Genomic DNA, 27,840 nt, shown 5'->3' with positions numbered 1-27,840 from the left:
ACTATTTTGGCTGAGGATGGTTGCATTTTTTGATTTTTGGTGCTTTTTCTCTGTCCTGGATTAAGAAGGGTTCAAAGCCAAATAGGAAAAAGAGAATGGAATGAAAACAGTCAAGTGGGGGGCTGTGAAAAACAACATTGCTGTGAAGCTGGGATAATAAACAGTGACCCATGATGATCATTACTGAGCAGCTACAAAAGCACTGGGAAAAAGGGAAACATCACTCAGCTGCAATAGAGTCTTTAAGTGACTTCTCCTACAGCAGCTGAACATCCGCTCAGATGGCTGGGAAATCAGCAGGGCTTGAGGGAGCCCAGACATTTTGCTGTTAAAAACCTTGATGTCCTCTCAGCACTGATGGCAGGAACACGTCTGGAGGTGCAGAGCATCTGTTCAGCTCCCTCTCCTGAAGCTGGCTGCAGTCTCAGCACGGAGAACATTTAACTGTTTCCCCCATGCACTTCCTGCCTGATACAGGATGCTGTCTCCCACAGCAATAAAGGAAATGATAGCCTCCCATATACATTCAAGTAATAATAAAATAAGAAGTAGGTAATAATAACCAGAGCCATATGAAATATGCACTTCATGAACCAAAATTAAACTGGAGAAATGGCTAAGCAGGAAAGGTCAGGGCTCATAAACTGAACATAATCTCCTGTGCTTTGCGCCTCCCTCCCCAAAAGCAAATTAAATTTTAATGATTTTTGGAAGCTCTGGCTGCTAAATACCATTTCCAACCTTCTGTATGAAATGACAGCACAACCCTAAGGCCAGTGAAAGTGGCCAAGACCATGTGCTTTCACACGCAGTGTGTTGGATTATTCCCTAACACATCCTGGTGGGTGATGCAAGAACTTAGGACTGCAAGTTCTGCTCAGAGCTCAGGACATCGAGGTGACTGAGAGGGAACCTCTTCACTGCCCATCAGGATCAGAATGGGGGTGTTAGGAGGATACAAGGACAAAAGGAAAATGTAGGTACTGATGCACAAGAGGTTCTACCTGAGGATGAGGAAGGATTTTCCTGCGCAGTGACCAAGCACTGGGACGGGCTGCCCAGAGAGGTGAAGATTCTCCTTCACTGGAGATATCCCAGAACTTCCTGGACATAATCCTGTGCTGTGTGCTCTGGGATGGCCCTGCTGGGGCAGATCTCCCTCTGTGGTCTCTTCCAACATGACCCACCCTGGGATTCTGTGATCTCCACTGCTCTAATGCTGACAGTGCCATGAAAAATCCCTCCCAGAGCAGAAGACGAGGGTGCTGTGTTCACTTAACATAAAATTAAACATCCACACTAACTGTAATATGTTGGGAGATAAGGTGAAATTATTCTGTGAAGGTAATTTATTGATATATCTCAAAAACTGCAAATCTTTGCTTCAGAACACAGGTGTGCTTTTCTTGTCTTTCTTTCTACTTATTTTTCTCACTGGTACTCTATTGATATTACTATTTCATATTCTGAACTCTATTCAGTATCCATAAATCAGGATGATAGAAGAAAATGAAAGCCTAAAATGGTTTCTAAGATATTTCTTCAGCTTCAGATGAATTTTTTAGTCTTTGAGTGAAATTACAGGTATTAAGCTGGGAAGTAAAACAGCACAAAACTAATGTGGACCCCAGCAAGAAAATTTTTAGGATCCTGGTCTAATGTATCTGGGATAAAGAAAAGGAGCTCAGTATGAAATACAGTACAGGCTGTACCTAAGTGAAACCACAGGTAACTTCTTGCACAAAATATTCCCTCCATGTTCATCACAACTGCTAAATAAACAACCAAAAATACAGCAGATTTTAAAAGGGTTGCTGGTGGCTTATTTAGTTACTAGAACTGGTTATTTGGTTTACATATTTGTTTAAAGCTTGTTTGCTTTCAAATAAAATGAACACAAAATGAAAGCTAATAGTTTTCAAATTATTTTCAGACAAAAAAATAAAAAACAGACTGGAAGAGTTAACGCTTTCTTAAAGATATTCTGCACTGACTCAGATGTATTAAATAAATTTGCATGATAAAAGGATGGGTTTTTTGAGAGCTTTCTAAGCATAAAAAATCATGGCATTCACAAAGTACAAACAAACTTCAACTTTCATGATAAACAAATATTATTTCTACTGCCAACCTGCACATCACCATTCATTAAAAAATAATCTGCAATGATGAATCTTTCCTGTTTTACAGAAGAAGGAATAGAAATTAGGTTTCACACAGTCAGCAGTGAAGTCTGGACTAAAACTTGTTCCCAACTCATCCTACTCTGATTGTTGGACACACTGGGAATTAGAATTAGCGTTTGTACTCTGTGTTGTTTAGAAGGATGGGAAAAGTGACTTGCAGAGCACAAGAAAGGCAGAGGAGATGCATAAATAAAATAAAATAAAAAGAGCCTTTTCTGATGTGAGACTGCAGATGACAATTGCAGAACCAGCCTCTCTTTACAAAAATCAGATCATCTCCAGGTCATTATCACACTTGCAAAACCTCTGAGCATCACTGACTTTTCACAGCTTTTGTGCTCGCCCATCTGTCAGTGCCTCCTTGTGTTCCTGGCCCGCCGGGGGATGAATGGCACGGAAAGCAGCGGGGTAATTAACGGGGCTGCTATCTCAGGAGGCTCCTTTGTGCAAAGGGGCAGCTCTAATGCATTCTTTAGAGACACGACTACAGTCGGGAGCATTCCTGCGCTGCCTCAGCCCCGGCTCCACACTTGGGGCTTGGAGAAGCATTAAACACACACCAAAAAAAAAAAATTAAAACCAAAGAATAAGAAGGCTTATGCCATGCAGACAAATGTATTTGGTTGAAAGACTGCAATTTAACTTTCCAGCCCACGTACATCGTAGTAAGCTCACAATATAAATAAGGAGTGCCATAATAAACTCCAGGAGCTGCTTGCTGGTGAGAGGAAAGCTAATATATTCACAAACCACTCCATGGGTGAAGGTATGGATGTGAACACCTTTGAAATGCCTCTTCATGTCTCTGCCAGCTTCCAGCAGCAGGTTTGCTGCAGAGCCCAGACAGCTTGGCCCCTGGAACAGACAAGTGGGCACCAAATGTGGGGCAAGTCCTGAGAGAAGTCAGAATTACAATTCTGTACTACAAAAACCAACCTATTCACCATGATGCTCAACGTGCCTACATGGGTCTTACACCTTGCTCTTTATATTTTTCTGTATGGGAGATCTACCTGCCTGTTCTAATGCTCCTGTTGGGACCAGGCAATGGTATGAAAATCGTTTTATTGGTTTCACCACATCTCAGCTGAACCAAAGAGAGTCTCTGCCATTAGGAGCAGATGACCCCAGCCAAGAATAGAGGATACACTCCACAAGGTAACCTCTGTTTTTTCCTTCAGGAACATGGGATGGAAAACCCAGCTCCTCCTTGGCAGCTCGGGTACATGGACTGAAAAGAGGAACATCCACCACAAGAAGCTCATCTAGGATCAACACTGCTCTGGTCTCCTGTGGACAGAACTCTGCACCGTGTAGGAATGAAAACATGACCAGTTCTCTGGAAGGCACCTCGGGAACATATTTACAGGAGGACACCAACGTGTACCATGGCCAGGAGCAGAGGAGCCTCTAGCCAGGGGGAGGAAAGGGACAGCTGGATCTGCTGGGCTGTGTGGATGCCATGGCCTGGCACCTCTGACCCACAGATACTCCAGCTTTGGGGGACACAGTGCTCAATGTACCATCGAGGTAAGTGAGAGCAGAATCCATTTCTATTCCTGACAGGATCCCAGCAGCTGCAGTGAGTTTAACTGGGAACAAGGGGCACAAACACCCCAGCGAGACTGGCCCAGAGGCCCCTGCAGCCCCTGCATGGAGCATCTCAGAAATGGGAATTTCAGAGACCCAAAAGGACATCACTGTGCTTTGGGATGGCTGCTGCAGAGACAGCAGACATCAGACAGCTGGATGCCCTGCCTGGTCCCTCAGATGACCCCTCTGCTGTGGGACTGCTGAGAGTTGAAGAACAGCAGGTACCACCACCACAGCAACACTGCACCATCAGCAATTCTTCATCATAATATAAATTTGCTGTAGAACATCTCAAAAAGGCCAAAGTGCCTTTTTTTTCCCCCCTCCTTAATGGAAAACAAAAATAAAATAAAAACCTAAAGAAAACTTTGTTCAACTTGTTTCTGTGAATCTCTTTCAAGAACTAGGGAGCTGTGCCAGATATGTTGGGTTATTTTTAAAGTAGTAAAGGTTACTTAATGTCATTTAATTCCCTGATCAGGGTTATTTGAGGTCATTTGAGGTCCTGATCGAGGTTACTCCAGGTCATTGGGGGGGGGGGGTGTCACAATTGGGGTTACTCCAGGTCATTGGGGTCATTTGAGCCTTTTTTTATTTTCTGGGGTTACTTGAGGTAATTTGAGAATTTTTTGCTTTCTCCAGGGGTTACTCTAGGTCATTTGAGACCCCAAACTGGGTCATTTGAGGTCATGATCAAGGTTACTCCAGGTCATTGGGGTCATGATCGAGGTTACTTCAGGTCACTGGGGTCATTTGAGGTCACTTGAGTCTTTGTTAATTCATGCAGGGTTTACTTGAGGTCAGTGGAGGCCCTGGTAGGGCTATTTGAGTTCATTGGGGATTACTTGAATGGGAAGTCCAGTTGGATCTGCTTTTGGACTTTGCTGCCCATAACATCCAGCCAGGACTGCAGGGACAGTGGCCAGGACAGCTGGACACCAATGGACCCATCACACTCAGGTCAAGGTCTCTAAATCCCTGGGAATTTGGAATTCTGCAGGAAAAGCATGGGAGCCCTCAGCTATAAGTAGTCATGGGCAAGGACCTGCAGTGATTAATGCAAACTCTCAGTGTCTGCTCTATTCTCTGGATTCCCTTGCCACACCTGGTACAAGTCAGAAGAAAGTGTTTCAAATGTTCCAGGTTGTTAAAAAGGGTTAAGTTAATAGCTAGGGTTTGTAAAGACAAACTGAGAAATGAGAAGAGGAGGGATTAGAGGAAAGCTCATGTATTTACAATTTGATGGGTGAAGGTATGGGTGTGAATGCCTTTGGCCCAGACAGGCTTATGCCCTGGTGGACTCTCTCCCTTTATTCCAATAAAGTTGCAGGACTCCTCTATCTCCATTTTGGACATAAACCTCTGGTGTTTGTGGATTTTCCTGACACTGGAAATTGCTGTACCTGCTATTCTCAAACACTTGTGGTGGCAATGGAAATACTATACCTCTTTAGAACTGCTCCTGGTTGTTGGTCTCTCTTAAAAACTTTTACCTCAAATTGTAGCAGAGCCCCAAACATTTTTTTTAATCTGTGAAAAACATCTCTCAAGAGATGGAACCTATTGGAGATCAGGAAGCTCCTGGCATTCCCCTCCTTCACCTGACAGGAACCTGGATCCATCTCAGCAGCCTTACCTTGACATCCCTGCAGAGCCCACAAGCGTCCTGAATCCCTCTGCTGCTCTGCTCTGCCACAGCCACTCCATCACAGCTGTTACAGCCCCTGCTGTGGTTACCATTGAACAGTGATTGCAGCTGTGGCACTCCCCTGCCAGGCAGAAGAGTATTTGTCCTCTCCTCTCATCACACCTTCCACAGAAATTTCTTATGCTCTGAGATGTGGCAGTCATGTGGGGTTTGCTGCTGAAAGTCTCAAACATTTGTTTTCTGCTTTCCCCTTGTAATATCTGAGGTGCAGGTGCCTGGCAAAGCTGTGCCTTTGCACCACCAAGCATTCTGCAAGGTGTGACAAGATAGCCTAAAAACACCTTGGAGAGAAAAAACTATCCAGCCATCCAAATTCCCAGGATTTTAAACTTGTTATTAATTCATGTGACTCCTTTTCAATGAGACCATTAGATCCTGAGAAATAAACCTGCATTAATCTTGCATCTTCTAATTCTGGCAGTTTCAGCTTTTGCTGCTGCTCTGAGTTGGACACACTCAAGGACTTATTTTCTCCTTCTGACTTCACAATTCTTTCTCACTTATGTCTTTGTAAAGGTACATTTACATCCACATGGATTTGCACTGTGAGTTTTGCAGCACATTTCTGAGGTAATGTGCTCCATCCATATATTACAGATTTCAGAATCACACAATCAAGGGTAGGCACTGAACTAAAAATTTATCCCAAAGGCAAGATGCTGGATTTCTTGAGGTTGAGAACTGATGAGGAATGGTCCTGCATCCCTGGTTTTCACTTGTGCTTTAGGGGAAAAAATACAATTTAGGCTGATAGATTAGAAACATTTGAGGGTTAATTTTATTTCATTCAGAACTTGAGTATAATTTTCACTTACAAATCCAAACGGAATATTTATCCATATTGGAGGATATGTAAAACTGATCATAACTTAGTGGAGATAAAGAGTAAGAGCCCATCCACAATTAAATCTTGATTAATTGCTGGAAAGCATGGACATGGAACGTCCCTACAAAGACAGGCTGAGAAAGTTGGGAATTTTCATTAAGCAACACTCACCATGCTTGGTTAGGGGAGTCACTACATAGAGGAAACTACTCACAGGTGTTTTTTTAATTTCAATTTTTTTTAAGAACTAAAATGAGATCTTTTTCCTTTTATTTGGCACTTACATGATGGATGATCTATCTCCAGACAGCTAAATTTCAGGTCCATATCTTATTAATAGAGATAGACCTTAAATTCAATATTCTAAACTGTTGTAAGCAGCATTTCTGTCTCTATGTTGATTACTTGAGAGCCTGATTTTAAGTCATAGACTACTAAAAGCGTGTTGCAGTGCACAGTGTTAGAAATTGAGTCAAATAAATAAAACTTACAACATGACTTTTCAGTATGGTTTACATGTACCATAAGAAACATAAATCTGGCTGTGATTTATGCCATAAATGCTTTTACAGCTAACTACCAGTAATGCAACTAAAGCAAATGCAAAACCTTGAGATTTGAGTCCTAAGGAGTTAGAAATTATTCACTCACATTTTTCTGTACAAGTCTCCCAAACAATCATTGTAGGACATTTTGATGCTGGCCACATAAAAGAGTGCTGGGATTCCTTAGTCCTTACACAAATTATACTGATTGCATCTACCCTGACATTATCCACAATTCCTTTACTTCTTTCTTTACTGAGCTTTCCTCTCCAGTTCCCTACATTCTTACATTTTTTACCTTTATTTCACAATCTCTGCTTTGGGTGTTTGGCTGTTTTGTTGGTTTGGGGTGGTTTTTGTTGAGATTTTGCCTACAAAAAGGGCAGCTATTAAGTTATTATGCATTTCAAGAGTAGGAAGGGCTCATAAAACACAAATACACACAAATACAAATTAATAATAATCATCATCATCATCATCAAATGCAAATAATACACAAATAATCAATATTTCCCTGAGCAAGATCTGACAGAGGGGAGGTTGGGAATGGGATGCAGTTTAATAATGTTCCCATTTGGGAACATAAAGCAGAAAGATGCAGTGGCAGTCACACTGACAGTGTTTTACAGTCAGAGATAAAGCAAGAAGTGCCAACAAGCCCTGTCCCCACCTTGCCTGAGACAGTTCCTTGACACTGCCCCATTTCTGTTCCCTCTATTAAATTATCCCTGTCTAGGCTGCTTCTGTCACAGATCTCTGGAGCAGCTCCCATCTTTCAGAGCAGGATTACTTATCCTGTGGCCTTTCTCTCTTTCACAGATGTCTAAACCCATATACACCTGTCGGATTTCTATCAGCCCTTCCTGGGGAGACCTCATCTATCTGTCACTGGCAATCTGCACATCAGCCATGAGAGCCATCCTGCTAAATGCAGCCTGTCCTGGCTACCTGGAGCCAGGATAAGCTTTAACTCCTGGCTCAACCAACAGGCCAATGATTATTTTTAAATATATGAAAATGAAAACATGTAGCTATTCCATATTTTATGGTTATGGCAGCACACATCTGTTCTAGCATGGGGTGGCACCCAGACAGCAGAAAACCAGTGGGTGTCACACACAGCACTGGTGCCTGCCCTGTGCCTTTAAAAACTGACCACACATCCCATTAAAGAAATCCCGTAAATGTCAGTCACAGCATAATTAGTGTCTGCAAAGGTACTTCCTGGCAATAATTGATTTCTTAATCCAGATCCCAATCTGCTGCACTGATATTCTTTAATGACTTTCTGAAGCCAGTGATAACAAATTGGATAAGAAAAGATGTTTTCGTCAATCTGGAGGGCTCACAGGAGACACAAAGGCGGAGTTAACGTGCTGCTGTTGCCAAGAGTGACTGAGCAAACAGTGTTTGCAATTACAATTCACCTCCCTAACTTCGTTTCCAGCAAGGCAGCAGCACTTTAAGTTTAATTATGGCAGCCCCAGAGTAAAGCAGAGGAGGGGGGAAAATTGCTTTCCATCACTTGTTTGTTCTTTTGTCTTTCACACTTCTCAGCAAACTCCATCATATAATTAAACTCTAAAGGCTATTTGCTGACAACCTGTGGTCAAAACGTAAGGGAAGATGATAATCATGCTCAAGTCAGGTCCCCTCCTTCCTACAGTGCCAGGTCCTCCCAAAGTGCTTCCTCTGCACAAATTACTGTACATCAAAACCAGGTCACTGGGAAGCAGGGTGTGCTGTGAGTGTAGCTGGCAACTTTTAAAAGCTTGCCATTACAATTGCTTAATGAGGAACTGCATTAATAGCCTGCTTCTCCCACACCTCACATTCAGAGGAAAGGGTAAATTCAGCCATTAGAGTGGCTGGAAAACTCTGGTATCTCGTTTCAAAATTCCACTCAAATTCACCCCTAAGAGTAATAAGCTGCTGTGGCCTCTAATTTCAATAAAAGCAGTATATAACATGGTGGGGGAGGGCTGGGCTCCCCAAGGAAAGGGAAACACCAGAACATTTTCAGATATCATGGGGAGAAAAATTGAATTACAAAGATTTGGGAATCTTAATGTCATAAAAAGCAATCCCAAGATTGTTTTATATTGCTTTCCAGCTTATCTCTGCACACTGTAATATACCAACATATAAACTGATTTTTCTTCTACTATTGAAAAATCAAATAAATGAAACAGAGACTCTTGAAGGACATTCTACAGTGAGAAAAGCTTGCTAAATTTCAATTCTGTAAGTACATTGAGACAAGAGACACAATCCTGTAATTTCAACAGTATTCTGGCTCTACCTGGCTGCCTCTGTGGCAGAAAATGAGAACACACTGGGTCTAAAATGACAGGAGAAACAATTAAACCCAGAATGGGACCCAGGATGAGTTAGAGGAACCTTGGTCAGCTTTAGATCCAGACAAAGCCATAGTCAGCAATTCCCACTGAGTACTTACTGGTGTGTGAAGGAACAGGCAGGAGAGCAAAGGCTCCAAGCTGGAAAAGGTCTGGCTGCTGTTTGGATTAGGTGTAACCCTGTGGAGAAAAGAAAGGAATTTTCTCCTCACTTCCCTTTACAGGTAACACCTGCTGAAGTTTCTGGCAGGTGTAGGGTGCTGGGACCAGGTGCAACGAAACTGGGAGAGCCTGGCGAGGACTGGCAGGGAGCAGGCAGAGAGACAAGTGCCAGAGGTGGCAAAACAAGGTGGCTTTTGCAGAGACCCACAGGATTAGAACATGTGTTTGTGCAGCTCAGAAAGGTGCTGAAAGCTGCTGAGGCAAAATATGAACACAGAGGGAAGAAATGCCCCAGGAATTTGGGAATATTTGCTCTCCAGCTGGCCCTGCCTCACCCCAGCATCTCTGAGCTCCTGCCCTTTGAACAAGGTTTCTGGTTCAGTACTTTTGTTTGCTCTAAATATTACTTTAAAGCTAGAAAGTGGCTGATCACTCTTGATGAGCTCACTTTGAAGAAAAGACTCCCACCAGGATCTCAGGGAATCAGATACACTTCCCAAGCCCCACTGGGTGCTGGCACTCCCTGTGAGCAGTGGCAACCTGGGGATGCCATCCCTGCAGCCCATCCATCCCTTGTCTCAGTCTGGGAGGGGCTGAGCCATGGGCATGATGGTGATGCCTGATGGATTCAACTCTTCCCAGCCCTGCATTTGACACTTTTCTCCACTCAGGTAGGAATAACTGGATGATTAAGGTGTCCCTGTATCATACAGGCTGATGTAGAGATTCCAGAATCAGTGCAGATGCTGCAAACATCACCACTCTGGTCCTGAGGGCAGTCAAACTCTTCTCCTCCAGCTGCTTAAAATCCCTGTCCACCTGATTTTTCCTCCATTTATGAACCCTGCCTCCGTTCCCAGCATCTGGGTTTCTAATTCATACATCATTGTGTTGCCTGTAGTTTTCTTTAGGCTTTGACATGTTAGTTAATCTAATGTCAATTAAACTGCTGGGAATGTCAGCATTTTAATTTTCTGGGAAGCTGCCTGCTTCTCAACAAATTCTAATCTTGAATTTCAGCTTTCTTTTTTTTCCCAGGCCTAGACCTTTCCTAAGTACACATGGACAAAAGCTCCAAATCATCCTGTGGTTGGTGATTCTGAGCAAAATGTGCCCTGGGGCTTAGCCTGAGAACATCAACTCATTTTCTTTAGTGACCCGAGACAGATAACCAGAGGCTGGGTTTTCCAGAGGTGAAAGGCTGCTGTCACTAAGCCACTGCAGCAACTTAATTGAATGTTTTCTCCCAGCACCAGCAGCAAAGGCTGCTTTTACTATTTGCTCAGCGTTGGGATTAGGATGGAGTATTTGCCCGACTTGTCTCTGAACAAAAACTGTAAAAGAAAAAAAAAGTTTGCAATTATTTATCGAGTGCCATCCTGACATATCCAAGGGTCACTTGCACAGTCTTGCAGTCACTCTGGGTCAAAACTCATTTGTGCTTTGGTAAATCACACCCAGGATGGCTTTGTTGCATGTTATGACCTGCCCCACATCCACAGATCATCAAACATTTGAATTAAACAGCACAAACTCCATCGTGCCTTTTATTTGTTTTCTTTTTTTTCCACAAAGCTCTTGCGTATTTGGGGGGGGTTACCCGTTTTTTTCTTCCCAATCAAAGGCAAATATAAAGCCTTCATGCATAATATTTTGTTTCCATGAGGTTTGGAGTGGAATCTGGCATTGATCAGGGGGAGGCTGGAGAAGGACTCACCAGGATGTTCATGAATTTCCCAGCAGGGCTGTGCAGATCAGCTCTCAGCCTGGACCTGAGAAGGTTTGCTTTTCTTCCCCGCCCCTCTGCATGCACACCCTCCTAATGGAGATGGAGGAGAGATAATCAGAGAGGGAGCAGGCAGCTCTTCACCATTTGTGAGACTAATGAGCCCCTTCATTTAGTCTCATTATGAATATGCCACCTCTGGCACCAGGCTTTGGTTCTGTTCCTAGCTACATCAACATCAATTTCGAGGCACACTGATGCATCACTAACACACGACAGCCAAACCTCTCCTTTCCAGCAGTTTTTTGTCATTGTACAGAGACCTTCCCTTCTCCACTGCTCCCCCTCCAAGAGGCAGAGAAGCCCAGATTGAAAAGTAATGAGACTATTAATTAGAGTTTCTCTAAAGGAAACCTATCCTGATTGGGTGGTGTCTCTGTTCCAGCCATGCTCTGTGAGATTAATACTGGTTTACACAGATTAATACAATAAGTTAATATCTCCAGCTAGAGGGGGAAAAATTCAGCCTGAGAGGTGGACAGTCAGGCTTCATTTTGTGGAGACACAACTATTTTGTCTTCTTTGCACCTCTTTTCTTCTTTAAAAGCTGTGTTTTAGGGCAGTTGCTGAGTGCAGAAGGGAGAGACACAGAAGTGTCTCTCAGTTTTGGCTGTTCACACACTACCCAGGCCAGGGGGGTGGGAATCTCTTTCCTCAGCAATTTAGAGGTCTGGCTGAAATGAGTTTGTGCTCTCCTGTCTAAGAAAATGCAACCCTTTGTTGGGATTTTATAGTTTGATCACATGCATTGAGGGCTGAGCTGATAATGGCTGTTTTTAGCTCAATTAATTTATTGAGAAATGTAAATGCAACCACAGTACAGATGAACAATGCAACACCAGGTTCTGTTCTACTGGCATGGATCAATCAAAATACAAGTTGTCCAGGACATCAAGCTGTTGATTTGATCATTACTGTTTATATTGTGCCTTTTTAATCTAAAAAACCCCTAAATCAAGGTTGATTATTCTCTGTCTGCCAAATATCTTAAGGAGACACCTTTCTGTGATATTAATGCCACAATGCTTTTAACCAGCTGATCTTTTTAGAAATAAGATTTTTAACCTCTCAAGTAACATTATATTATTTTAGTTTTCCTGTTAACAGCCTCTAAAGTGAACATGATCTAGCTGAAGGTTGGAAAGACAATTCCTTTGAAGCTTTTAAAAAATAAAAACCTAGAAACCAACACCATAAAATTTCCCCAAAATGTTAGAAGGTCAATTATTTTTCTGAACAATCAATATTTTTCCAAGCACTTTTATATGTTTATCTTTTTCCCTTAAAAGATGCAGTATTCACCAAAAGTTTGTTTTTCAATAAAACCAGATATCTTCAAACAAAAATGAATACAACTGCTGAAATAAACGTCATTAAAATTGTATCATTACTAAAAGCAACAGCTAAATATTCCCCAAACAGAAATTTCAAAATCAAAGAGAAGAAAAACAAAAAAAACAAAGGTCAATAAAATGAATAAATTCAAAAGGTCAAGATGAATCCCTGCATTTAAAAATTTGGTACATTCACTCAGCAAGAAGTTTCAGCTGTTTTAATGGAGTCCTACTATTAGACTTGTGAAAGTCTCTCTTGCTTGTAAAAATGACAAATGGTAAGTGCCAGATCTGCACTGGCAGAAGGATTCTTCCTTTCATCTTCTAAATGCAGGCTGCTCTGGCTGGGTCTGAAAGCCTGGCCTGATGCAGCAGTCCCAGCCAAATGCTGCCTCAATATCCAAAATCCCTCTCTTGAAGGAAACCTACAGAAAATATTGACAAACACATCCAATTGGTAACCTTCTGGTTTAGGCACAATCTGGATTTAGATCAGGATATGGATTTGAAAAAAACACTATTCTTTGTAATAATGAAGAGAAGAGCTGTGCTTTCCTCTTCTGGATTTCTCCAACACTCTGCTGAGCACAATTTGCTGCTGTCTCATAGAATGGAGAAAAATGTGTTTTCTTCCTCAAGAGATGCAGCTCTCCACACTTTACTACTGATCTGGAAGAAAAAGATCTATTTTATCTGCTTGAGCCACCTAGGTGTGGTATCCTGTCAGAAAACACCAATATCTGTATAAGCACCAAGACAGAGCAAGTCCTCAGGCGAGGAGGAGCTGAATGCAGCCAGGACAGGCAGTGTTTGTGAAGCTCACAGCCCTGCTGGCCAGCTCAGCTGCTGGGATTTTTCTGCTCAGAGCTCTCAAGAGAAGCCCTTCATGTGGTGCTTTGTGACACAGCTCAGATATCCAGGGTGGTGATCCCACCTTGGTCATTCCTGGCTGAACTGGTTTAATGCAACACATTCATATGTTTGAGGAGTTTTTTACTGCACCCCTGCTCTGAGCTAGCACACCAAAGCATACAGCTTGTTTTCCTAAAAAAAAGAATTTAAGGGCACTCTGCAGGATCTACTGCAGGGCCTACCACTTTCATTGGCTTTGGATTGAAAATTCATTTATTTTGCTTGACATCAGTACCAAACTCTCAAACTACTTTCCCATAAAAATCCAACAAGAATGACATCAAAAGAAGAGGCTGTTTTGTTATTCCTGCTAGCCCCAATCTGTGTCCTGATTGCTGGAATGACAAGTAATCTTTACAATCCAAGACATTTTCCTTCCTTGTCCTTCAGCAAAGCAGAGAAAAAAATCTCTCTGTAGAACTGACAGGTTAAAAATTTTAGCATTTTCCAAAAGCAAATTGTTATCATTCCAGCAATTCTGTTCACGAGTTTTATAGGCAGCTTTCTAGGCAGCACAAATGTGTGAATCTCCTGCCCTGACACCTCCACTGCTTCCACCCAAATCTGAGTCTTGCTCCTGCCTTCCCATCTCAATGACTGATGGAAAATCTCACATCCTATCCCCAGGAAATATTGAGTTAATTGTTAACCACAAAAATGTTTGCACTTTGACATTATTCCCTTCTTTCTCTTTCTAGATTTCTTGTAACTATTGGTGAATAAGAACCTTTGGCAACAAGAAATTTCACTGTCCTTAACAAGTATCACAAGTGCCACAGAGAACAGGAAACAAAGCTTTGTCATAACAAAACAAAACTGAAAAAATCTTACCTCTCACTTTTTTTGTTTTGTTTTGTGACCTTTATCAGCAAATGTAGATCTTCAAACCAGTTTGTCAGACATGTCCTGGAGATTGGAATGGAGCCATGTAGAAAATCTTTCTATCAGACAGATTAATACAAAGAAATCTGAAAGCAGTCCAGCTCAGAGCTCTGCAGATAAAAGGAATAGTGAAAGAGGGGGATATTAGTTGGTCTGGATGAAAATAAAAGGGTTTTTTTATTTCTTTAAAATCCTCCAAATAAATTTATTTAAGCAGAAACAATCTAGTCATGTTTCTGTCCTTGGCTACTAAGCCACAGATGTTTAGTTGTAGAACACTTTATAGCATCTATTTCTCTTGACAGAAGCCATAAAAATTTCCTAACTTCCTTAACAAATTTAAAAACTACAATAAAATCTCCAAAACTAGAATTATTGCCAAGAAACCAATAAGCCACTTTCCTGACATAGCAGGAAAAAATTCAATAAAAGCCCCAGGTAAATCTAAGCAGGTGTGTGACTGCACTACAGAAAGAAGCCAAAAAAATGAGCAAAATCTAAATACTACCAGTCTGAAGGAAGAACTCTTCACCAACCCCAAATTTGACAGTTATATGGTGAACTGGGTAAAAAATAAAATTAAATTTGGGTTTTGGGAGTATTGGGAAGCTTCATCCTTTTATCATCTCTCTGTAACCTTTTCCAAGGGATCAAAGGGGAACAGGGGGAGAAATGTTCTGAGGATCCAAGGGAGGGAGAAGCCACGAGGAAGGAAAGTGATAGAAAGCTTGGACGATGGGACACACCAAACAAAGAGCATGCAAAGAGCCAGCCCAAAAGTTTCAAATCCTTTCAACAGCAGAATCCCTTCTCCCAGTCTCAACAGCTCAAAATGGCTCATATTCTTGTAAACAGAAACTTCCTTCTTCTGATTATTAGCAACCTTCTAATTTTGAGTCTAAGTTTATTCATTATTTCATGATAAATAGTTCTCTTTAACTGTCTCTTTCTCCTTAGTGATAATTATCCCTCAGCCCTAGATGCATTTACCAACACCTGTTCTCTCAGCCTTCCTCTGGCTATTTTCATAACCATATCTCTTTTCACAAGAGATAATCCATTCATTTCATCATCCCAGGAAGTTTGTTCTGGATCTGTTTTCCTTTTATTTTTTGTTCTTCAGAAACCATGACCAGAACTATTTGTATTCTGATTTCTTTCTGTATTTTCCTACATATTCCACAATTGCACACATGTATCCTGAACACTACGGAAACCACGACTTGTCCTTGGAATTTTGCTGCTCCATTCTGCAGCTCTGTCATTCCCCAAATGAGCCAACACACTTTTGGTCTCTTTCCTTTCCTGTCACCTCCAGCTGACAAATGCTAATTAAACCTTGATTTAAGTCCACACAAAGATTTTTTACTATGCTTTCTAATCTTAGTATGACCTGGTTTTGCTACTGTTATGACTTTAAATAATACATTTATGCTGTCCACAGTCAAAGATATTTCTGCTCCAAGTGGTTGAAGAAATGCCTGTCAGAAAGGCCAAACCACTAAATATGTTGTGTCTTTCTAAACAAACTCCTTAACCAGTTTTTTAATCTGAAATATTAATTTATTAGAGCAAGAGAATGACAATGTGTATATATGGGGACCTATCTCCAAATTATCCTCATTAAGCACTGAATGAGGGGATTTGGATTTTTTAATGAAAAGGTCTCTGTTCAGAGTGGAATAATTAACTGACTTAAAACCAAGTTGCTGACAATGATTTCAATTATCAGCCTCATTAACAGGGCGAGGTTATGACTCCAGGTTGGAGTAGTCAGCAAAGAGTGTTACTAGGCTGAAACAATATTTGCATGCAGTTCAGGTGTCTATATCTGTAAAATAAGCGTCAGGAGGGCAGAAAGTCCAGCAAAAATGTGTCCCACAGCTCAGTAATAAAATTAAAGAATGCATTTTGCTTGTGAAGATAACCTGATTTGTTACACTGATTTTTTTTCTGCCCCCCCATCTTTAGAACTGCCTGAAGTCCAATTATTGTGTTCAAACTTTTATCTGAAATTGCTTTGGACTCCTGAATTTCCCCCAGATTTACTTGTAATTGCCTGGGTCTCTGCTATTCAACAGCTTGGAAATTCCATTTTCAAGAACGAAATGGCAAAGCGTCTTCATGCGGAAGAAGAGGCAGGCTGGCAGTGCCACCAAGGCAGGCTCAGTTTCTATAAATACTGGCCTGCTTCCCTTCAGCTGAGCCTGCCTGCAGCGTGGGATGCTTCTCTCAGCAGATCACTCAGTGTCACAGGGGCTTCAGATTTCCTATTGGAAATTGCCAATCAACAGATTCCAGCACTGAGTTCATTTTTAGACAGTGGCACATCATTCTGGAGTGACAAATTGCAGGGAGATATTTAGGACTCTGTCATAAATTCTGGCAAAAACTTCAACAACTCTGGGTGGCCTGTGCCTAAGCTTCAATGGATACCAAATATTTTTATATTTAACCCCCCCTATAATAAGATACATATTTCTAGATAGATCTCCGTGGCACAACACTAATAAACATGAAACAGAAGTGATCCAGCCCCACACAAAAAGCTCCCAAATGCACTTAGGAGGTTTGAACTTTTCAAGGGTATGATCAAAGCTGAGAGGAGTGAATGGAAAGGCTCATACTGACATCAATGGGCTCTGGAACAGGCTTGATGTGTTGACAGCTAGAGAGATGCTCTGAAACCATCTGAAAATAAATTCAAAGTCTGATAGGCCACTGTGGCAAAGAGATACCATTGCTGCATTCTCTGCCATGTCAGGAAATTATCTCTGAGCTGTCAGAGTGGGTTTCTCATTTTAGTGTTTGTGTTTCTAGCCCATCTCTCACCAAATGGCTTTCCTTTTGTGTGCATGACAATTGATTAGTAACAAAAAGCAACAGGGTCATAAAAGTAGCACACTTTGCATCTATAATATGAAATATTCTTGCACACAGCCAAGTATTTCAAATAATATTCACCACACACCAGAAAAAGCTGAGACAAATCAGTCTCTGCTAACATGGGGCTCATGTACTTTAACATTCCCTTACATAACATTAGTGAGAAAATTTTAACTTTCCCCTAAGCTCTAATCCACCTTAAAAGCAGCAGTCTCATTCCAATCGATTTGGTGAGATGAATGTTATTTACACTTCAGTTTGCACCTTTTTCTAAGATTTCATAAAAGAATAAATCCACACTTCCAGGGACGGCTGCGCATGAGGAAGTCTGGGGCTGTTAAGAAGAAGTGTTAGACACGTATGGGAATGTATTAGTAAGGGTCACACCTCCATCTTAAGATTTTTAAGTGACAGCAAGAGCATAAAAGACAGCAGGATGGCAAAGAGAGATTGATTGCATGTGGTTTTTTCTTCTTCATAACCAGGTTTTTTAAATTGTTAAGCATCGCTCTCCAACAGCCTAGACAGACCAGGCTGTCTAGGTGCACCTACATAAATAAGACAAATGGAGCTTTGATGAAATAAATCCTTTCAATCAAATATATCATTTCCCTGCTATGTATGCCAAGGCCAGCAAACACCTCATAACAAATGTGTTGACAAAACAGAGGTTAGTTAAAGCAAAACTGTGTTTGTCGTGGTAACAATTCCTTGGAGCAGCCAGGTGAAATTGAGAGGACTCTTCCCAAAGGTTAGAATTAGGGCTGGAAAAATTCTGAGGAATTTACACTAAAGTACAACAGTGGTTGCACCACTTTTCAATGCTAACACTTTTCTTCCCTCTTTTTTGCCTGTCTTTTCTCTCATCCCAGGGTCAATATTTTCCCCAGCCATCAGAAAAGTAACACTGAGAATGTCATTACTGTGATCTCTCCAAAATGGATCCTGCAAGCAAAACCAAAGAATCTGTTTTCTGGGCTTCAGTCACATCTGCTGCAACACTTAAATCACATCATGGCCTTTTCCATGGCCTGATTGTCCAGAGAGCTGCTCTGGAGGAGAAATCTGTTCAAACTCTGCCCCTGGGTCAGTGCTCTCGGTCTTGCTGGAGATTCCACTGTCACCTCTGTTTGCACCATCAGGAGGGTCCTTCAGGAGAGCTGCCAGTTAATCTTGGCTTTGCCTCTGTGACTGCAAAACAGGGTAAATTGTCAGCACTTAAGAAACTGAGAAATTCTGTCCTAGTCCAGGCTGGGATGAAGGGCAGTATTTGTCCTTGTTTTATCTGAGCTGACAAAGGATTCAAATGCATTTTTGAAACTTTTAAAGTCTTGAAAATATCTCCCCTAGACAAACAGCCCCCTTCCAACATCTCTAGAATTTTCACATCAATTCTTCTTTATTTTCATTAAGGCAAAATCAGCTTAGGTCTTAAGGGTGTACAACAAAGGTCAGAAGAAAGCCCAACTGCTGGATGATGGATGCTCTAACAATCTTTCCTGGATGCTCATTTTTTAATGCACCACAACCATGTGAACTCATGAGCTCTCACCCACAGCACTACAGGAAATTTTATATATGAACACTTTGATTTGTTTTGCTTTGGGGTATGAGTTTGCAACAGCAAACTCAACAGCAAATTCAACAGCACAGAAATATTCTATAGATTCATTTTTTTTTAATTAATTATTTGTTTTTAAAAAGTTCTGGAAGAATGCAAATAGAAGGGATTTCTTCTGATGTTTTTCATTTCAAGGAGGCAATTTTAAAATGGACATCATTGAAATGAAACTGTTTATTTGTGTACAGCACTGACAATGCTTTTTGTACAGAGTGGATTAGAGGTATCTTTTGATGGTTAAGGGTATGACAAGTGTTGATGTGTGCTGATAGCAATCCTTCTGCAGTGGATGCAGGAAAAGCAAACAGCTTGGAAAGGGTGAAGCAAGGCTTCCCTGAGGGTTTTCTCTTGTGTGACACAAATTTCCCCCACCTTCCTTGCTACAAGTACTTCTGGCTTGATTTTCTACCAGACTGTCCAGTAGCTCCTTTCTGCCTGTTCACACAGCATCACAAATCAAGTCAGAGCTGTCCTATGGAAGCCAGAGCTAACAAGAGGGGGCTATTTTTAGCATCAAAGTGAGTTTAACAAATGGATCATGGCTAAGGCAGCATGACAGCCCTGCTGCCTAATTAATAGAGACACCAAAGGTGATTTTGCTACAGAGCCAGAATCCCCACTATGCTGGGCCTTCAGATCAGGCAGATTCTGCAGCTCTCTTGTGTTAAGCAACCAGAAAAAGCAGCCCAAATATACCCCAAACCTGGCCCATAAATGCTCTAACTTACTGTGCTCTGAGACTGATAATGAAAGGTTTTCTTGTTTCCTTTTGGCTCCACTTTTTGTTTATCCTAGCATCATTATTTTCACTCTTTCCTTCTTTTTACTCATAAAAAATGAGTAATACCTCTTGAGATGGACCATGGTGGACTGGACTGAAGCTCTTCAGGTAGAGATGAGGACTGAAACTCCTCTGCAGGGAGACACACAACATTCACACAAAAGAGGGACAGAAACCAAAACCAGTCAGGACTTGAGATTTTTTTTTCCCCTATCACTCCATGTGATTATGGCTAAACCCTGTCCACTCTTGTGCTCTTAAGGATTTATGGGTCTGCAGATTTTTGAATACTTGGCATGGATAAATGAAAATATACCAGGCTCTTTATTAATCTCTCCCAAACTCCCCACAGATCCTTTTTTAAGAATATTGAATGCAATTCCCTGAAAGAGCATTTTATAGCAAACAATTTTACCAACACAGAATTTCTCCACAAATGAACTTGCTGTGTCTGCAAGACAGTCTCTCCATGCTTTCCTATCCTTTGAATTCCTATTAAATTTGGCTGAACCCACACTAGTTTAAAAAGACATTTTTCTCAGTAGGCCATCCTGTTGCAGGAAGTCCTCAGCTCACCATGGTTAAGCTTGTCTTTGGAAATTATTATCTCAGAAGCTGCTCTCCAGGGAAATTACTGCAATCCAATCGCCACAAATGTAAATTAAATCAGCATCCGATACAGCCACAGTGGTTTGTGTTCCTCCCAACTCCTTTCTCCCTTTGAGAAATCTAATTCTCAAACCACTGGAATAAATTCTGCTGCCCCCCTCCCACAAGGAAATAGCTGCAATGATCTGAGAGGAGATACAGGCTGCAGGAAATCACAGTACAACTTGTTTGTGATGCTTATTTTGGTGCATGACTTCAGCAGCTTTCCTGCTGCTCAGCCCCTCTCCTCCCAAGCATTTGCCCCATATTCTGTGTGGCAGGGATAAAGCTTCCAACCTCCCCTTTTATGTGGGACTGTTTCTTTCCAGCATCCCACTCTGGAAGCTGTGCTTGCCTGCATGCAGGTCTGGGAACACTCCTCCTGTGAGCTGAGGTGCAAAACATTCTGAGAAGTTCAGGATGGGCCTCACCTCACAGCTCTGTGAAGTTTTTCAGCTTGGAGAAGTGTAATTCTGTTTAGGAAAAGCATCAGGTTTCATTTAATAGCAACTAACAAACCACAATAAGGGGTGGGTGAGAAGAAGCTGAAGGAGCAATGAAGAAAGTTGAAAGCCTTTGGAACTGAATACACCAAGAACAAAAGTGGGTCCAAAATTGTCACTTTGGACTCAATCCTTAGTCAAGTACAAATTCAGTTCCATGTTTCAGATACAGGCACAGAGCAAATAAACCAGTGAAATGCCTTCAGCTCTGTGTCCCCAGTCACTAATTGTGTGCATCATGTTCCTGAAGGAATTCCCTGCTAGAACAAATCACCCCGAGTGCCTTTTAAGGTTGTTTAACAAGTATGGGTAGAATGTAGAACAGTGATAAAAATGAAAGGTCAGCTGATGTCCATATAACCTGCAATGATGAAAACCTGGCTTATTAAGAAATGTCATATTTAACATATAAAAGCTATTCCTTACCAATTTTCATGGGAAAAATATTGTTCTGCTTGGCATCAAAAATGTTATCCCCCAAAAAATGAACAATATTCAAGGAGTTTCTACAAATCTTGAGAGAATCTTCCCATCAGTTACGCCTCTTTATTTTGGTCTTGAATATGAAGGGTTTAAAACTACACATTTATAGTTATATTTATATATAACATATAGAAATGCCATATAACTACATATATAGGTATAAATAGCTATGAATAGCCATTTTTAAACCTTTCTTTTATTCACATGGTGTCAAAGTGCATTGTAACTATTATTATTAGCAATATTAATAACAGCTAATCTTCAACATTTAAGCAACAGTGATAAAAAGAACAGATAAAAAATAATGTCTTCACCCTGTAAATCTTAAAAGATATATTAAATTTTTGGTTTGTTTTTTCTCAAATGTATATATTCATTTGCTTCTGCTCAGCAAGACTACAATTTTCCTTCTAAGTGCATATTAAGAAGGAAATGTAAGTATTGTACAAAATATATCTCTTGAGTTATGAGAAAACTTTTGACTAAAGTTAACATGAGTATTTGAATATGCAGGCATCATCCAGGAATTTATATTGACAGCCAGTGCTGGTGTCACAGCACAGCAGTTAGTGGGTATAGAGGTTTTTATGTCTTGGAATGAAGATGCAATACAGCTGGACAATAAAAAAACCCCTTTTATTATGTAAGAAGGAGAGGCTTTGCTGCATTTCCAGATTTTCATTCTGCCTTTCTGAAGCTTTAAGTTTTCTAAGTATCAACAATCACTAGAATGTTGCTCCTGAGCAATTTTACCCAGTCTCAGAAAGGAAAGATTATTTGTACACAGAATATATACACATAACAAAACTGTACATAGTTTTGTCAAACTCCCATTGAATCAGGAAAATCTGGGAATTCTAGAGGCAAGTGAATCAGTTCAGCTGTTATACAAATTTCTGGCACGTAGTGGGGGTCAGAGAAAAAAAAATCAGGGGCAATTCTGTCAGTTGCAAACATGAGCAGAAATGGTAAAATATAGTTTGAAAAGTGCATTTAAGTATGCAGCTGTATTCCAACGGATGGCATCATCCAGGGAGTGATAGAGGCCCAGACTGGTAATGTAATGTAAGCAATTAGTTCTGGCAGCTACAAAAGAACTGGTGAAGCAGAAAAATCAGTCTCAAGAACTAATCTGTATCTGCACAATAGCAATGTCTTGATAACACATCTGAAACATGGCAGCTCAAACAGGCAGGGCAGAGGAGCTCTGTGGATGCCTCTGAGAGCTGTCACCCACTAATGACTCCTAGAGCCAGGTGGAAGCAGGGAATTATCATCTGGAAAAGCTGGAAGGGAACAAACCACCTACCACCAAAAAAACAAACAAAAAAAATTAAAATTAAAATGTGCTTCAGTGAAAAAAACCCCCACATTATTTAAATTTCAATTTTACAGAGCAGTTTTCCCAAAGAACACTGTTTGCTATTCATCAGTAAATTTAAAGCACTGTGTGCATACACTGGCTCTAACCCCACAAATCACTTATATTTAGATTTGTACAGGTGCACCATTCCAACATAATTGAAAATTGTCTAAATGATTATGTTTTTCTGTGTTTTTACAGTACCTACAGCTCTCACTGTGAGCTCCTTTGTGAACTTTGTAAAGGTTGAGCTCATGCTGCTTCCTGGGACATTAATAGGATCTCTCCCTTTGTTCAGCTATTTCTCCCAGAAATAAACATAACATCCAGGACACACCTCTTGTAATATCAGACCAAAAACTGGCCAGAGGTGCTGTAGACTTTAGGGAGAAGAGGGCAGAAGGAAGAAGAGAATCACAAATTAAACATAGATAAGTCTTGCTTCTTTAACAAAGCAATCTAAAAAAGGACAGGTATTTTAAAAAGTCTTTAGCAGGGGAGGGTTATAGAGGTCTTGATCTACACACTGTGAAAGTTATTTTGAAAAATAACACACGTAAGTATCCCAATATAGCTTGCACAGAATTTTTACAATCTAGGAATTTTTAAAGACCTACTGGTTTGAAATTGCAACAGAATTTGTAATTGTTCAAAGTAAAAAGTATGGCTGGGGATGGCAAAAGACTTTAGAAACTCATCTGAAATTTATCTCTAATTTAAAATAGTTAAACTGGAAAGACAGAAAAAGAAAAGTTCAGATTATTTGATCCAATGGATCATTCTTGTTTCAAAAGTAGCTCAGTTCAGTCTCAGCTATGGATCTCCGAGTGGCATTTTTGTAAAAGCCAAAAAGCTCTCTTCTCTCTTCCCTCTGCTACCAACCAGAAAGAGGAGAGTGCCTTGCATAAGATGTCAGACCAAAGCACAAAACCCCAATTCAGATTTATTTTGAGAATCACCACAGCTTCCCTTTATTTACTTCCTACCTTTTTTGGTTTGAGTATCTTAGCCAAGTATGCAACCAACAACTACAGAGGCCGGAATAATTTATAAATTCAGCCATGATGAGACATCACAGCATCATTTCCCACAGGAACTTTGGTGAGGGAAGAAAAATGCTGGTTCCCTGTGACAATGACATCTCATAGCCTGTGCAGAATAGCTCAGAGTCTCCCCATGCCATTGTCCAGAGACCTCATGGGGGAAGAGAGGTGAGAAACAGCTTTGACCTAAGTCACTCCCTTGGGGGTGGCACTGGGTCACCTCTGGGACCTGTGTCCCTCTGTCCCAAAGGGGAGGTCGTGAGCTCGACCATGCACCCACCCTGGGCTCTGCTCTGCCTCTCCCCTGTGCCTTCCACATCCTCCTCCTTTGACACACACACATTTCCTGCAGAACAGCAAGAATCACCTTCAGTTCTGGCTGCTTTCTTTCCTCACCTAGATTAGTAGCCTTCTTGCAAAAAGCACTTTTGTAAATGTCATGATGCTCTGGAATCAATTGTAGTACATACCCTTTAAATAAAACAACAAAGTAATTCCTGAGAGCCCTGGTATTTCAAGACATCCAGGGTAAACAGAAAATTTTGTTGGTGCTTGGGTTTATTCTCGGGTGATCCAACAAGAGAGAAATACAAGAAAAAGCTGTGGTTGTAGCAGAGACATTGCTGGGAGGGGATTTCACCATGTGTGTATTCTACTCTCCATGGAAAGAGAAGATAAAGCCAAGTGTGGTTTCCTAAAAATGTGCGACCAGTGGATTACTTCCTGCTTAATAAAACATAACTAAATGCATCTAAGTTTCTCCAGATGGATATTATTTATGAATCAGGGAAAAGATAAAATTAATAGGAACATCAAAGATGTGCTGAAAAGTTTCCTGATTAAATATTATCTGACCTCCAAATGGTCTTCCTCTGCATTTCCTGGAGCAATTTGGCTATCAGTCAACCCATTCCTTCCACAGAAATGCAGATGACAGGTTTATAAATATCTGAATCAGAGCTGGAATCTAAACTTCACTTTGATTTAAAGGCTGTTCAGCAAGGTGACTTTTTTTTTTTTTTTTTTTTGGGGACCAGATGCCCTGGCAAAAGAGGGAGGACATGCTTTTTGCACTCAGGATCTTTCCAGCATAGCCAAATATTTATTATCCGTGGTACCAGACAGAGGGATTGCTTGTTGTGAATGACCACAGCACATTGCTTTTGTTAGGGCAGGAGTTCTTGTGTGGATAAAAGTCTGCAGGCTGTGGTGACTGAGCCATAAAAGTATTTATCATACTTAGACTTGCTCACACACTGCAGCTCAGAGCTGAACTGCAACCCAGAAATACAAACACTGCTCTGTCCCAAAGCCAAGGGGATTCAAAGGATGTAAAATTACTTCTCCACATTCTTTCTCTCACCCATACTCAATGTACATATCAGATAGACCTCTCTTTTTCAGTTTTTCCCTGAAAAAAACCCCAAACAGAATACAAGGATGTCCTTGGGAGAGCTTCACTCTGCTGGTGAACTTCCATACTCTGAATTTTCTGCCACTTGAGTAATATCTCTCAAAACACAAACATGCTGGGAGAAGCTCAAAGCTGCAAATCCCAGGAAGCCTCTTCAGGCTCATCATTAAGAGCATCCTCTGAGCTGGCACTTCACAGAAATCAGAGGAGGGAAAGTGAGTAACAGCCTGTGTTAGACAGAATTTCATTAAAATAAATGATCCACTCTGTGTACGTTCTGAAGGAGCTTTACTAACAAGTGTCAAAACACTTCAGTGACAATTGTGACTATTATTCCTTCTGCTGAACTGCAGCTTTTACTACTGTAAGCAGAATTCCAGGAACATACCTGCTGTTCCAGAGCCCCACATTCCACATCAAGTAGATCTGGCAGGGCAAATTCGGGACTTCTGCTGCAGTGCACCAGGAAAAGAGCCCAGGTACACACAGAATGGAAACACAACAAGCACTGAAGCTTCAACACCATCAGTGCCATCAGTTCCCAAGTGCTACCAAAAAAAAAGAATAAAAAAACCAGCTATGAACCTCAGAGAATGACTGCAGGAGAACCAGAGACATTGCACCCAGGGCGTTCCCACTCTGAGCTGTAATCAAGGAGAAAAGGGGATCTCTGATCTGCATAGTACATTCTGTGTGTTTAGTTAAAGATTTGTCAGATAATTAACTCAGTGAATTTTAAGGGGCTGTATTATTCTCTCTGAAAGTTGAGAGTAATTTACATCCCGAAGTATCTAGCTGTGTTTGCTGAGCTAACTTGATCACACAGCACTTTTCTTTACATATCCATAGAGAGAACTTCCACTTGGTGATATCCTGCAAAGCCTGTACATTGCTCTGGCAAGCCCAGCTGCTTCAGGATATGCAGAAACTAATTAGAAATGCAAACTATGCCACAGGTCAGCATCAGATTCTGCTGAATGCATCCAGAGCCCAGATATTTCTCAAAGATCACCTCAAATGGCTGTGCCTCACCCTAGGAACTGCTGCCTCATCTGCAGCAGCTGAGTGATCTTTCACTGCCACGATGGGACTGAAATCCTGCCATAAATGTGCCCCAGGATGAGCTCTCCTCAATCACATTGCTCTTTTTTATGTCCACAAAGATATCCATGCTGACTGTGCTTGGATAAATGCAATTTCTGAGGAGGATGAAGACAGGGTTGTCAGGCAGCTGCAAATTTAAATTCAAGTTTAAACTCTGAAATGGGTCATGAGGCCATTGCAGTAATTTTGTTTTCAATGGTAGTGTATGTATTATTAAAATTAATTTTAACATATATAAAATGCTTCTATCCACAACAAAATTATTTTATGGGCTGTATTCACCAGTTCTAGACACAAATCCTTCTTTCCCAGAATTCAGTCAGTCATTAGGGAGATTACATTCTCTTGCAAAAGACTTCATTCTTATTCATAAGTTGTCACCTTATGAAGAACATCAGTTCTCTTACCCGTTCTTAGGAAGAAAAAGTACAAATGAAAATGTCTTGAACCAGTTACTCTAGAAAGCCACTCTTAAGTTTTAAAACTAAATTGCAACAAAAAGGGTTTTTTTTTATTCCTGGTTAGAATTAGAATTTGCAGATTCAGAATTCAGTGAAATTTTCAATCTGCATGTGTGTAACAATACCTGCACTTATTGCTAAGAGATGCTTTGCAAGATCTATATAATAACAAGATTCAAAATCCTACTTCTGTTCCATTGGTGCCTTGACTTACAGATTTACTATCAATGCTAGACAAGAAATTAACTAAAAAATATTTATCTGCTGTGAGGAAACTCTAATGCAGTATCCAAAACATTAAAAATACACTCTGCAGGCAGAAAAATGTCCTGACCTGTTCTTACACAAGCATTTTATTTGTTGCTGAGTTATATGTTGAGATCACAGCAACACCAACAGCTGAGCTGGGTGCACTGCACTGCTACCACACCCATACATCATGACAAATAATGAGAGTGCAAATACTATTAATTCAGCTGCACAGCTCATTATGATGAAAAATTTATTTGTAGATACCTCCTTGATTAATGCCTAATGCCTGGTTAATCTAAGACACATCCAATAGGAAAGAAACTGAAGTCAATGAGAGGTACCTGACATGGGGGTGAGCACAATTTATCACTGCAGTGAACAGTCCATGGCATTGCTCCCACAAACAGACACAAACACCTCCACAACCTCCCTGGAATAATGAGCTATCTGGGAAAAACACAAAAGGCCAGAAAACTCATGAGGCATGTAGTGTAGGTATTTGCATAGACAGGAGACAAAGGTAGCTGTGAGAAAGAAAGAAGACATGCTGGCTGGAAAGAAAGCTGCTCTGCTCTCTTCTGCTGCACTCAGTGGCATTTTAGGAGCTGCCAAAACTGTCAGTGCTTTCTGCTTCAGCACACCTGCCCAATTTCCCCAAGTGCTTGGAGCTGCAGCTCTCCTGGGTTTGCTCCACAGGAGTACTGAGGAGCATGTTCCTTGTGCTACTATTGCTCATAGCTTACATTTCTACTGGGCCTCCTTGAAGAATTATGAGGGTATGATCTATAAAAATCACTGCATTTAGTACTCTGCACTAAGCTATGCTAGAGTAAATCCATTTTTTCGTAACTTTTTACAAATGTTTAACTAGTCTTGACCTCTAGAGCCTTTGAGAGGGGCTTATGCAGCAGATCCCATCAATGCCCCATCCAGAGCATGTGAGCCTGGCCGTCCTCTTGGACCACCCCACACTTCCCACATGCAGAAATT

This window comes from Catharus ustulatus, chromosome 2, assembly GCF_009819885.2.
Source record: "Catharus ustulatus isolate bCatUst1 chromosome 2, bCatUst1.pri.v2, whole genome shotgun sequence".
NCBI lineage: Eukaryota > Metazoa > Chordata > Aves > Passeriformes > Turdidae > Catharus > Catharus ustulatus.
This window is presented reverse-complemented; position numbering follows the sequence as displayed.